Consider the following 15786-nt stretch of genomic DNA (forward strand, 5'->3'; position numbering starts at 1 on the left):
TCACCAAAAACATCTGAACTTTAATTTCATCCTAGACGGAATCTATTCCTTTAAATATTAACGCGCAGGGATTTATTTCTATTAAATCATATCCTAGAATAAAGTTCTAAATCAGTACAACTGCAGAAAAAGAAAAGGTGCTATTATTAATCATGTACACATATCTGACTGTTTCTGAAAACTCATAATTTTAGAAAGTCTATCATTTTGATCGTAATTACGCGTTGTAATTTGTATCCTTTGGGAATCTTATATCATTTTCTGAGAACTAATATTAGATTAAGAGAAACCATTTCTTGGAAACTTAATAAAAGCACAGTCTCGTTTCTGCTTCTTCCGCCAAAAAATCAATCTGCAAATAAACAGCTTCTTTCAAACCTAACTAACCTACATAGCAAAATTGATTTTATCCCAGACTAGATTCCTACTAATATTAAATGAACAGCCACCTGTTTTATTTCGCAAATCAATTAAATCAACTAAAAAGAACATCTCTCACTCTGCTATACAGTTTACATGTAGTTTCACGCATTACCAACTTTTAGTAACATCGATCTATCGGAAAATCGATAAATTTGCCTATATAAACAAAGAAGGAAAAAAATACTTAAACTTAAAGGCAAAGAAAATCTCCTATATAAGTGACCCCCCACCCACCCCCAAATACCAGACTTTTTAATCCCCAATATACAAGATCCTGTCTGGTCCAGTCTGATAAGGGTCCATAAAAACCCCTGTAGACTTGACATGTAGCCTAATTATGTCAGAGAATCATAAATTTATTGCTACGGGTAAATTGGTTATTTTCCTGTGTTTTGCATTTTATTAATTGAAATGCTGTTGTTTTTTAAGTCTTTTTTCAGCATGTACACAAAATTTTTTTTAATTGACAAATACTAATTGTGATTGCCCCAGTCATGTTGAGTAATGTCCTGGCCAATTAAATTATAACTCTTATAGCAAAGCATTTCTCACTATAAAAATAATTATTCAAAACTTAATAAGAAATTACAAGTTTGTTTATTCAATGATTATGATCTTTTTATCAAAAGTAACAAATAAAAACGTAAAAAAAAAGATAATTGCTTGATTTTATTAGAAATTAAAGAAGCGTACAGTTGCATTTTTAATAGATAAAGAAGTATATAGACAGAAGGAAGTTATTATATTAAAAATGCTTAATTCCTCTTGTGTTGTCTAAATAATGTTAACTTTCTTTATGTATAATAAAATCCAGCAACAAAAATATATCAATGTTCAAAATACACAATAATTTATTACTTCTAAAAGCTATGTGCCTGAATGCATTTTTTATATTTTGATAATAAAAAACAGCAATAATGAATTGTAATTGTTAAAAAAACTTACTTTATTAAAAATATGATAAAACACTTTTGTATCTGATCACTTTGTTTATTTAGCCCTAATTCAATCAAGCTTTCTAAACTCGTTATAAAGGTGAGAACTGATTTGCTATAAAGGTGAGAAATATCACCTGCAATTTATTTACTGGACAGTAGCTATACAGTAGCTTATTATGATAAACAGAAGCAAGTCTACCAATGGTCCTGACTTGTGTATTGGCCCTTATCGCCAATACGCAGACCTTATCATCTCCATAGGCCACATACCAGGCATACCAGAATCAGTGTCTTTAAATAGAAAAAGTTCTATTTGGAAATCAAAAATTCGATACCCCACAAATTAAAGTTTAATTTATTCCGGATATTATGAATATTTTTTTAAAAAAATATTTTGATATTTGGTTGGTCCTTTTTGACTTTAAACAGACCCACCTCAGTTCATATAGACTCTGTAGGAAATGGGTAAAAAAAACCTGACATTTTCAAATATAACAGATAAAATGAGATATTTTCCACAAATAATCAAAAAATCGATACCCCTAAAAATGTAGAAAAAACATTCAATTTTCGTTATGTGTAATTTGTTTTAAATTTTATAATGGTTTGTTTGGTCCTTTTTGCATTTTAGTGTGTACAGTGAACATTTTTTAAAAAATTCCGGCTTCTTCCGCCGTTATCCGTAAGTACTCGGAAGCTGTTACGGAAAATATTGTCGTCTGCTAGTCTGACTTTGTCGGTACAAATTGTTATAGCTCAAAGCCTATGAATTGGAGGCAACTTTACATTGGAAAAAAAAAGAAAAAAAGAAAACAATCTGAGATTGTAATTAGACAAATTAAAACAAATTAATTGTTGAACTCAGAAACGCCGAAACCTAGATCCGCTGTCGTTTAATATAACGCTATGGAGGACTTAGTGTTCAATTCGCATTTAATATACAAATGCTTTTAATTTTCATCGCAAAAAATACTTAAAGCAACTAATTCTCACGTGTTTCCATAAAATATAGTCTGTCAGTAATTGAGTTTCAAAGTATTCTTAAGAAATATAGCGATGATTAATTTCCAGATACCTATATTATTTTTTGCCGATCGATCTGGAGACTTTTTTTTATTGCCGCGGCGGTCCGGGTCCGATCTCCGACGCGGTCATCTTTTTTTCTTCATATGGGATTTTTTTAATAATTTTGAAACAAAAAAAAATCATTTTCTATTATTCATGATATGACCAAACTTCAATTTGATAGATAGCCTTAATGAACTGATAATTCTGCTTCTTTCCGAACCTTCTTTGTATATATTTTTCTGTATTCTTAAATTAATGCGTGTTTTTGGTACATTCTTTAATCATTCGTTTAAAAAAAACTGCGAGATCTATTATTTGTTTTAGTCTTAAGATTGCACACAATCACAATAAGCATAAAATGATTTAATTGTAACAAATATCTTAAAATTACCCTTTGTCTTTTATTGTGTATTACAATATTGCCTAGGGGTAAACAATATCCGGTCAGTGTTGTTTCAAGGCGGGTCATAAAAGATATGTTACCCCACTTACTATAAGTGATAGGTATTTTTATGGTTTTATGGTTTTAGCGTTATAATATATGTCTTTCACTTTCTTCTGTCTTTATAGTCTTTTCCCTTTCTTTCAGGATTTTTTTACGATTTTTACACTTATTTCACGAATCGTATGACTGTAAGAAGAATCACTACAAATTTAGAATTAACATCGTTAATAAAGTTGTTCCGTACATAGTTACTGAGTAATTTCACGAAAAGTCTTAAGTTATTACTTAGTTAAGTCTGCTATTCTAAAATTGAGATATTGAAGAAGTTATTGTTATTTTTTTTTCTGTAACAATATATTTATAGTTAAAGTATACTATGGTAGTAGTATTTGTCAGCAGTACTTATCCAAGTCACGCAAATATGATATTTCTATTTAGGCACGCTATAAGAAACTTAATCCTTACCATGCTAAACTACAATAATGAACTTGTCTATCTTTCAATTTGGACAGTACTATTAATTATGAAAAGGGGTGCATACCAAAAAACAATACTGGCTGAATGGCAGACAGTGCAGATCATGATTGTAAAGGAAGAACCAATCGTGTCCAGCATGGTAAGAGTTAAGTATTTCCTTTTAAAAGTATAAGTCTTATTTCTATACTTCTTTTTCTTTAAAGCGACCGGCCTCCGGATCGTTCGACAACAAAAATACTTTTTAGATATCTTGAAAAAAAGCTATATTTCTTATGAAGGCTTCAAAACTAATTACTGACAAACTTTATGTTATGGAAATACATGAGAATTTGCTGTTTTTACTACCTTTTACGATAAAAATCGGAAAACATTAGTGATTCAGTTTACATGTAGTTTCACGCGGTTATTCATACATTTTTAATAAAAAAAAATAGTGTATACCGTGCTAAATTTCGGTTTTCTTTATTATTTCAATTTTATACGATAAACTGTTTTACCTTAAAAATAGTGTTTTTTTTTTCAAAAGATCATCATATTATATAGATTTATTTCGACAAAGGAAAACATTTACATGATTAACAACCACAATATAGAATAAAACAATAAGGACTATTTACTACTATGTTATACAACAGAAAACAATGGCATGCTCCCAATACCTAGGATAACACAATAACACACCCTATAAACGACTGTACTCCCTCACTTCCTCTTGCGAGTGATCAAAACAATGAACAGACACGCGGAATTCATTCTGAAATTAATTATTTTGTTTTACACTGTATGTGTATTTAAGTGTAACGATAAGTCTAACCTAAATATGTGTATATGGTGATATAATACATGGAATTGACGGAAATGTTTACAAAACGCTGTCAAAATGTTGACTAATAACGACAATCCATTGCATGAAAATTCACTCGGCCAAGTCACGAAACTGATGCATATTCCATAAATATATGTAAATAAGATGCTTCATATCTGTTACGTTTTTTTTAATGAAAATTCTTTTTTATCTAGTCGATGAAAAAAACATTGACTGTATGCCGAATTGCCAATTTTTATATTTGATCTGAACGCATATTTGCGAGTGACACTGTATTCCATCTTGCGAGTACAGTAGGCGATTTATGTCCTATAAGGCGTAAATGAAGTAAAAAGTGCACACAAAATTGTCTCTTTTGATCAATCGTCATGTATATAATGTCATTTAATGTCGAACCCCTCGTACTGTGCTTGTACTAATCTATTGTTGGTGGGGGGGGGGGGGGGGGGGGCTGCTAGGGTATGATGAATTGAATGCTTCAGCATCGTTTACATGCAAGTATTCAGTTATTAAGTGTTGATTTTACACACATATACTATTATAGAATACAGAATTAGAAAATGAAAGATTACATAGGGTACCTTCTATGTCATCGGAGAAATTAACAGTCGATTCCTTATGGAAATAACGCGAAGAAATGTTACCTGACGATTTCAAAATATCGATGAGATGAGACAGGAGGGGACTGTTGGCTGTCTGTCTGTTTTTCCGTCTGTCAACAAAATGGTCCTCTGATTTTTTAAAAAACTATTCCACCCGCAAGTACCCTGCGAATGGACGTTTAAATAGAAAACGATAACGAAAACATTATCGGAAAAGTCGATTAAGTCCTTATTAGTAACTCAGGGTTTATTTCATGGTAAATCAGTCAACAAGATACAAAAGAAGTACAAATATTTTGTCACGAATAGCCTAATGGTTTCACTACCAGATTCCCCCTTGTCAGTAATAATATAAACATGTTATCGTTACAAATACCATGCGCGAGTAGTATAGCCGTCGTGTGTACCTGTCAAGATTTTACCGTTATTTCTCATGTTTGAAATAATTTACATTTGATAGTGATAACGCTTGCACACTTCCGTTGTTTTAAAAGTTGCATGAATTGTACCTCGTCTCTGTTTCAGTTTCATCAAGATCATCATGGTTAACTTTCTGACCAAGATTCATGGATATACAATCATACATGTGGCCTCTAGAGTGCAATAAGATTTTCCTTTAATGTCAAAACAGCTGACCTAGTTTTTGACCCCACTTGAACCAGATTCTGACCAAGTTCCATAGAGATGTTGCCATAATTATAACCTCTAGAGAGTTAACAGACTTTTTCTGGTGACCTAGTTTTTGATCCAGATTTAAAAGTCACCTATATGTTATTATAGATTAATATTCTGACAAAGTTTCATTACGATATGGTCATAGATTTAGCCTCTACAGTGTTCCCTTTAATTTGACCCATCTGACCCAGATTTAAATTCGACCTGAATATCATCAAAAGTAGCATTTTGAAGAAAGATTCATTAATAAATGGCCACAAATGTGGCCTCTAGAGTGTTAAATATATTTTTCTTTGATTTGACCTGGTGACCTAGTTTTTGAACCCAGATAGCCCAATATCGAACTCGTCAAAGATTCTATTTGGTGTAACATTCTGACCAAGTTTCATTAGGATTGGATCAAAAGTGTTACCTCTACAGACCTAACGGTCAAATTGTTGACGCAAGACGACGACAACGGACACAGGGTGATCATAAAAGCTCACCTTGAGCACTTCTTACTCAGGTGAGCTAATAAATCCTCGTTGTTTCCTCTATTGGAACCTCTGCTTGTAAAATGGGGATTTATTTCATTCGCAGAATATATTTTCAGTAAAATAAGACAATTTTCATGATAAATTTCGTGTGTTTATGGCAAATACAAAGACAAAACAAGACAAAACTAAAATAGAGCTGTTTACTGTGCGACGATGTGAAGAAAGCGATCCACAAAGGATTAAGTGGATTCAGTCTGGCGCTGTTTCACTACAAATCACCCCATTTACTGTTCATATTTTCACGTGTTATTAATTGTAGTTGCGATGATAAATCGGTTTCAATGGGTTGAAAATATGATCTTGTGTGCGACACATCGTCTCACTGTTATCTCATGACGGTGAACATTTTTGCCTAGTTATTTCTGAAGCCCGTAAAGCATAAAGAAGTTATGGCACGGACACGAAAAACAGACCCTGTTTCACATTTAAGTGTCCATTAAAAAGAAAAGGAAAAGAATAAGACGGACGACATTAACTACATATTGCCGATGTTTATGTGTAAAATTTGAGAGAGGTAGGTGTAATAATATAGAAGTAATTGCACGACCAGATTTATTAAGATACATATACAAACAGACCTAACAGACAGCCCGCATGTTGACTGCTATATAGCACCCTCCTTCAAACTTTATTTTTGAGTTATAATTATGAAAAAATACTACAAGAGCATAGGAAATGCCGATATTTTATAAATAAGTCACTCGCAAACAGGCATAGTCTTTTTACGAAACTCGCAAGCACTTGTACAGTACTTGAGCAATTATGCATATACTTAGAAAATAACACCGAATCTTCTTTCACTGACGGTTATAAACAAATTGGAGAATTTATCAATGATTTTATTTTATTTTAACAAACTAGTATTGTTTCTTCATCCATTAAACAGTGGAATTTACATGTAGGTCATTCTTCAAGCAAGAAAATATATACTTTTGACGCGGACAACGTACAAATTATGGAAAAAAGTCAGTGAGCAATCCAGGTTTTTGCTATAATTCTACCTGTTAACAAACTAACACATTATATACAGAAAGCGTTCAGCTTCCAATAAAATATAAATACAATGTATACTAAAAAAATGTACATACTTTCAAAGCAAATCAGTCACTTTAAAATGCTGTTTTTCATTTTTTAGCTGTCAGTTTATTGTTTTGATCACTCGCAAGAGACAGAGAGAGTGGGGGTGGGGGGGGGGGGGGGGGGGGCTCTTATCTCCGTTGCGGTCCATAGCATTAGTGGCATGACATAGAGATGCAATTACTAAAACATAATAATTATCTAGATGAAAAATTACATCTACTGTCAAACTGTGTTTGAGACCTTGAGACCACCACTGAACAGAGACCACCTGGGTCTAAAGTCCACATGTTTTGTTTCCCATTTTAACATTTACAGTGTATTTTAACCTGTGAATAAAGACCACCTCCCGATAAAGACCAAAATTATAATCACATTTTTACGTAATTCTCGCCTTGGAATAGCACCTTTATAAATATGTATGTTATAAAAAATGTTTGATTTATATCACAGCTACAATTTAAAACTACTTACAGGACCCTTTGACGACAGGTTCGGACATGATGGCCCGAAGATCAATGTGTGGCAAACGTTTACAGGGCCCGCCACTAAATTTGCATCTAAAACATGCATCTTATATGGTAATGGATAAACGTACACAATAAAACGATAAACAACGAGGGATAAAGGGAGAATGAATAAGCAAAACACCTGCCCGTTGGCCACGGGTAGCTAATTAGGCTACTCGTGTTGGTCCCTTACACCGCAAAGCGGTCGGCAGAGCAGTCAGATATTTTATATTCACTTCAATAAGTGAAAAAAATCCATGGTCAGTAAACTGCCCTTGTAAACTGTCCGCGAACCGTCCCTAGTAGTTTAACCTTTTCCCCACTGGTGCGTCAAACTCCGTTTCCTTGCCTATGAATGCTATATAGTAGACAGAGACAACGGAATTGAGGTTGATCCATTTGTGTGCGTCATGGCATTTGCATACCTTAAGTGAGTCATAATTACTCAGCATCGTGAAAACAGGTGACATTCGTGATTGCAATCTCAAGGGCGCTTAGACAAAATTGATAGGGTACCCGGGACCCAAACCCGAGGGGAGTGGGGATGGAGGGGGTGGGGGTGTCCCGTGCCCATATTTACGCTCATTTTGACCGTTTTTTGCCGATTTTTGAAAGCTCGTGATTATTTTATTTTTTGAGCTATTTTCAAAAGTAATTTCTCATATTGTAGGTAATTATGTCCACAATCGAGTAATGTATTGACGCTAGGACTAGGTCTGCATGAAGGGGTTTAGCCCACGCTTGGTGATGGGTGCTTTTTCTATCCGGTAGATTGTCGCCTACAATTTTCGGACTATGTTTTCTCCTTCAGTTTGGCCGGTAGACATGCATATTATATCTTGTTTTAAAACTTGTTGTTTTGCTAACAACTTGATGCTGACGCTTTTGAATCGCGTAATGGGTTTTGGCTCTGGGTTTCCTCAAAGAAGCCCACCCTAGAATTATGGTGATTTTCGACGATTTTTTGTGTCTCAATGACATTAGGAGACCAAATCGTGTCTCATGTGCATTGTTTCGGCGCAAAATATATTAGCATCTAAGCACCGACATATGTTTCAATGTTGTGATGAAGCGTGTTTTCGGCGTATGCCGTCGGCATCCTGAAAATCGGTCGGCAATGCAATATGTATTTTTATTTGGACATACATACCAGCAATATATCCACATAATTTGATTCATCCTCATGTCCTCCTGGACGCTGTGGATTACAGCAGTAACAAGGATTCGAGCCCATTTTCGGACACCTGAAAACTGCTTGAAATTATGATTTTCAACACATTTCATGGTTCTTCGTCGGCACATATTGCATAAATTGCTAAAACTAAATTCATTTTGTATCTCATACAGGCCTCAACAATGACATTAGATGACCAAATAATGGTTTGAGGGCATCGTTTTGGCGCAGAATACAGCAATAACTTACCATCAAAACATTTTCCAAATTACAGATGAGGTCTTCTTTGGACGTACTTTATTGGCATTCTTCAAATCCGCCTGCCATGTTGTATATACTATCATCTGAACATATGCTCAAGCAATATATCCACATGGTTTTATTTATCCTCAAGTCCTTCAGGACGCTCTTAATTACAGCAGTAACAAGGATTCAAGCATATTTTTGGACGTCTGAAGAATGCTTAAAATTACGATTTCCAACAGGGCATCCTGAAAATCCGCCGGCAATGCAATATGTACTTTTATTTGGACATACATACCAGCAATATATCCACATAGTTTGATTCATCCTCAAGTACTCGTGGACGCTGTGAATTACAGCAGTAACAAGGATTCGAGCCCGTTTTAGGACACCTAAAATTGCTTAAAATCAAGATTTTCAATACATTTCACTGTTGTTCGTCGGCACATCTTGCATAAATTGCTGTAACTTAATTCACTACATATATTATGAAAGTCTCAACGATGACCTAAGTTGCAAAATATTAGCTTAAGGGCATCGTTTTGACGCAGAATACAGCAGTAACTGAGCACCAAAACGTGTTTCGATTTCGTGATGAGGTCTTCTTTGGATGTACGCCGTCGGCATCCTGAAACACCGTCGGCAATGAAATATATACTATCATTTGGACATACATAGCAGCAATATATCCACATGTATTTACTTACCCTCTAGTCCACCTTGGCGCTGTGATTTACTGCAGTAACAAGGGTTCGAGCCCATTTTTGGACACCTGAAAAATGCTTTAAATTACGATCTTCAACACATTACACTGTTCGACGTCGGCACATTATGCATAAATCATTTTATATCTCATAAAGGCCCTAATGATGACTTAAGATGACCAAATATTGTCTTAATGGCATCGTTTCGGCGCAGAAAACAGCAGTAACTGACCACCAAAGCATGTTCCAATTTCGTGATGTGGTATTCTTTGGACGTATGCCCTCGGTATAATTAATATCCGTCGGCAATGAAATATATACTTTTATTTGGACATACATACCAGCAAGATATCAAGCTGGTTTGATTCATCCTCAAGTCCTCCTGGACGCTGAGAATAACAGCAGTAACAAGAATTCGAGCCCATTTCCGTACACCTGTAAAGTGCTTTAAATTCAGATTTTCCGGACATTTCACCGTTCTTTGTCGAAACATGCATAAAGTGCTGAAACTAATTTCATTTCGTATCTTATAAAGACCCCAACAATGACCTAAGATGACCAAATATTGGCTTAAGGGCATCGTTTCGGTGCAGAATAAAGCATTAACTGAATAGGAAAACATGTTCTAATTTCGCGATGAGGACTTCTTTGGACGAATGCCGTCGGCATCCTGAATATCCGTCGGCTATGTTAAATGTACTACTATTTTTACATGCATACTAGCAGTATATCCACATGTTTTATTTTATCCCAAAATCCTACTGGACGCTGTGAATTACAGCAGTAATAAAGATTTGAGCCCATTTCGGACATTAAAAAATCTTTAAAAAGTAGGATGCCATTGGTATCCTGAACATCCGCCGACAATGTCATATGTAGTCCTTTTTGAACAAACATACCAAGAATATATCGATATCGTGAAATGCAAAAGCCTACATAAAAGTTGTGAATAACAGCAGCATGAGGCCTTGAAGCCCGTTTCCTGATACATAAAAAGACAAAAACATTATAAAAAGAACAGCTTTGATAATTTTTCGATGGCCAATAATGCATAAATTGATAAAATTGATTTTATATTGTACTTTGCGCAACTTCCAACTGCTGTTGTTACTGCTATAACTTCCAATAGTAGCATCAGTAATATTGTTGTTGTTGCTAAAACTATCAACAGTAACTGCTATAATTTTACAACAGTAATAGCAGTACTACTGCCGCTACTGCTATAACTTTCAGCAGTAGTAGCAGTAATACTGCTGTTACTGCTATAACGTACCGGCAGTAACAGCAGTATTACTTCTATTACTGCTAGAACGTTATAGCAGTAATACTGCTGTTACTGCTCTACTGCTAACTTCCCGCTGGCCTTTAAAATGGTCTAAAATCGTACACAGCTATACGTAGTTATATGTTACAGGTCTTTCTAGGGCACAGAAGCTACGTACGGGGCAAAAACCAATAAAGAATGCTTCTACCCCCTAGAAAGACCTGTAACATATTACTACGTATAGCTGTGTACTAATTGAGACCATTTTAAAGATCCTGTGCCGACGGGTTCGGGCAAGATGGGCGGTATAGTGCTGTATGGTAGCCGTTTGCAGGGCCGTCTACGTTTTGCATTGGTTTCGACCCCGTACTCAGCCTTTGTCCCCTAATAAGACTAAATTGGCATCTAAAACATGTATTATAATTTTATATGTTAATGCATAAGCCTACACATTAAAACCATAATCAAGGAGGGAGAAAGGGAGAATAAATAAGCAAAACATCTGCCTGTTGGCCACGGGTATCTGATAAGGCTACTCGTGTTGATCCCTTACACCTCGAAGCGGTCGGCAGAGCAGTAAGCGTGGGTTCAGGCACCTCGGACGGGTACCCCGTTTATTGTTTAAAGTTTTACATTATAAAAGTACAAAGATACAACATACATAAACATACATAAACCCTAACAAATGAGTAAGCTTATGCATCATACAGGAATTACAATCAGTTTCATATAACATTACATTTTACATAATACACAAATACAAATGAGTAGGCATAATTATAAAAATGTAATAAATATATTAATACAAAAACTTTTTACGATAACGCTGTAATAGACCTGCAAAAGATTCGGGTAGCTCGGATGAATAACCCTTTACATAATTATTCAACATTCACAGACTCTACACTTTCCGATATAGTCATGTTAAGTTGGTGTGGCCCGAACCTATTTCTCAAATGAAAAACTGATTCCGTAAGTGATCCGATCTCCTTTTTAATCATATCCAATTCGTTGCTATGAATGGTGATTTTCCGTGCAATACCTACACATTTTTCGCTCCAAACTAATTGCTCTTTGATCTCGTCTTCCCTTAACAGCACAGCTCGGACTTCTCGCTTGGTTTCACGCTTATGCTTCCGGTACAAATACCAAATGACGCTTACTATAGCAACGGCCAGCACAAAAGCAACAGTGTACAAAATATAAGTATTATTGCTTGCTGTTTCCAGCCATTGCATATCTATCATATCATCTGGCAGTTTTGCCATCTTCGTTCTGAGGTCCTCTGTATCGTTACGAATAATGGATAAACGCGTTCGGTCCAGGCGTTCTACCTGCCAGTTGCGCTCGAACTTTGTTTCAAGCTCGTCCATTTGCTTCTGAGACATGCTTATCTCCTTCTCGTAGACATTGTCTGCGCTAACAGACAGGCTTGCTAACTCTTCTGCTTGCAAGAATGACTTCAGCACTGCCATATTTATCAGATGTCTGCTGGTCGCAATAGCCTCCGAGCTGCCGCTGCATTTGCGGACCTTTGAGGTCGAATGAATGTTACCGCCCACAACGATTTTGCAGCTGCAAGGTAGCTCGACCAAGCAAGACGTGCAGGGTGGCAGGAATCTGTCGAAATGTCCCCCGCAGTTCAGCATAATTTTGTTGCCACCTGTCCGCTTCACAACAAACTTGTCTTCCGAGATGGCCTTGATTCGTGGCATGGATTCATCAAACATCTTCAGCTTGAACTCGCAATAGACGTGAATTCCTTCATTATTATTCATAACGATATTAGAGAGACATGTCTTGGTATCGACCGCCATAGCCATGCTTACAAGGTTGAAAGGACAGGAACGAATAGTAGTTCCTGTGCACTCGGTCATCTCAGCGAGGGAAAGCGTCCGATATCTGTTTCGGTTAAAATTCATTGCAAAGTAGAGAGGCAAGTCCTGGATATACGTGTCGAATTTCGACTTGCTCGAAACTGGCACGCCCCAAGTTTGCAAACGGAACAGATTGTACTCGGAATCTTCTCCGACCGGCATCTTGATAGTAACCCAAATCTCCCGATTCCTAACAAGGTGTACGAGAAAGTTAGATTGCATCAAGTAAAAATGGGGGTCAGAAACCGTGAACTGAAACCGTTCGCCGAAGTGTTTCCGTACTCGAAGCTGCTCATCTGCGTCATCTAGGACGGACTGTATATCCCGGACCGTAATGAGGGATTTCGGAAGCCTTCCCACGCTGAGCGCGTCAATGGCGGACCGTATCTCGATCAACCTCTCTCGTAACTTTCCAGCGATGTACATTTGTGAATCCATTGCGGTGGTAAGGTTTATAAGGAACTCCTTTTTTATTTTTTCCATTGATCGCATTGCATGCAAGGTATTCTCAACAGCCTTTACTTCGCCATATGTCGCTTCAAACAGGGCTTTAATTTTGTCAGTCCTGAAAGTGTCATAACAAAGAGAGATATTATTAGCAAAATGTTCAATATTTATATATAACTTTCATACAATAGTATATAGAGTCTTAGAAAAGGAGCACCTTATAAGAAAATTAAATCGACATTTTTAAAAAATAGGCTGCCCGAAGGCGAGCTTTTTGATTTCGGATACATATTAAAAACTTGATTACATTATAATAAGTACCACATCACTACATACCGGTCGTCGTTAACTTTCATGTAACTTTCCAGGTTCTCTGTCAAGTGAAGAACGCCCTTGTCCAATTTCCGTTCATTGGCAATGATCTTATTCACCTTTCTGGCCACTTTTGCGACATCATCGTAAGTGGCCGTACCAAATAATGATTTGAGACCATCAATAAACGCCAATGGGGCAGAGCGCTTGCCTCGCTTGCAAATCGTTTTCAGCTCCTCTTTCGGCAGGGCGTTTATGCTCATCCTAGCGTACTCCTTTAGTTCTTCTGCCTGTTGTAAAATGTCCACGTGAACCGTCTGCAATAGGGCTGCATACATGTTTGGCAGCCTGTCGTAGTTGACTTCTGGCAGCATATCATTCATATCCGGCAGGACAAACACAAAGGAGTGCATCCAGGGATGGTCACCATTAACTAACTGCAAAAGACAGAACAAACTTTAAGCACAAGTGAAAACAAAAAATATATGACCTTAAGTATGCAAATATATATCATACATTATGATATGACCAGCATGTGGTCGGCATTAAAGCTAAAACGCGCTGTAAATAAGGCTAAAACGACGAACTCGAACTTTCGTCCCTTTGTAAACATACACTATGCATGCCCCGATATATATAACATACTCTATGCATGGGCCGCTATATATCGTATCATTTTGTACGTAGATCCTTTTAGAAAGCAAATATATATCATACATTATGATATGACCAGCATGTCGTCGGTAGTAAAGCTAAAACGCGCTGTAAATAAGGCTAAAACGGCCATTTTCGTACTTCTAATAGGCACGGGTATCGAACTTTTGTCCCTGTGTAAATGTACTCTATGCATGGGCCGCTATATATGGTATTATTGTGTAGGTAGGGCCTTTAAGAAAGCAAATTTATATCATACATTATGATATGACCAGCATGTGACCGGCAGTAAAGCTAAAGCGCGCTGTAAATAAGGCTAAAACGGCAATTTTCATACTTCTGATAGGCACGGGTCTCGAACTTTTGTCCCTGTGTAAAAGTACACTATGCATGGGCCGCTATATATGGTATCATTTTGTAGGTAGGGCCTTTAAGAAAGCAAATTTATATCATACATTATGATATGACCAGCATGTGGTCGGCAGTAAAGCCCAAACGCGCTGTATAAATGTCTAAAACATCTATATTCGTACTTCTGGTAAGGACGGTAAGCAAATACCATGTTTTACACTCATGGAACATAAAATAAATCTATTAAAAGGTTATTTGCTAGTTAAATATTTATATATGTAATATGTAATACAATAGCAAATGAAGAAAATGAAATAATAGAAAAAAAGAATCTACCTTTCCCACTTTGGTGTATGTCACTCCAATGTTTGGGCGCATTATATCCTCAGATGCTGTTGTTAATGAAAGAACACAAAGCAGCATAATCGATTCCATATTCACAATAGGCAGATTTATGAAAAATAATAACTATTCAAACACTTCAGCAAATGCTTTTTTGAGCTATTGATGTAGTTGTTAGACTCACTTGTCTGCCTGTCCAGTGTCTGCACGAACATATGTACCGTGTCTGCGATGAGGTGATTAGAACATCTACTCCAACTAATTGAGCAATTTTCTCACCTCAATCATTGGTCTCCGGTACTCGGTGCTTGATTAAGAGTAACGAGCCCATCCGTTCAGCGGACTAATAATTACTGATAGTAATCTGACCGGTCCTCGTTTCATACGTGTCATACACCTAATTGCAATTAGAATCTAAGACCTGGGTATAAATCTCTGGAGAAAAGTCTGGCAAATCAGACGACTTAGTCTAACCTCTAAAGCAACAGCTGAAGTGATTTACTGCGATCAGAGATATTATTATTCATTGTGTTTACATAAATTCTTGTTTAAATTCTTTTAAATTTAAAGTTGATTATTTCAAATCTTTCAATAGGGATTTGCATTTTCAGTTTAAAATTTAGATACTCCTTTTTTTCTTAAGGTGTTTGATCTTTAGAATTACATTTGAAATTAATTATAGTTCTTTGTTCAGTGTTTTATTTTGGCATTTCACTTGCTATCAAATTAATATTTTATTATATATATATTTTAAACATATCTTGTGTTTTTGCGGATTATTATCGCCACGGAAGAACTAGCATCAGCCGTCAGCCAGAAAAGATAGGCGGAAAAGAAATACA

Source organism: Mercenaria mercenaria, chromosome 13, assembly GCF_021730395.1.
Source record: "Mercenaria mercenaria strain notata chromosome 13, MADL_Memer_1, whole genome shotgun sequence".
NCBI lineage: Eukaryota > Metazoa > Mollusca > Bivalvia > Venerida > Veneridae > Mercenaria > Mercenaria mercenaria.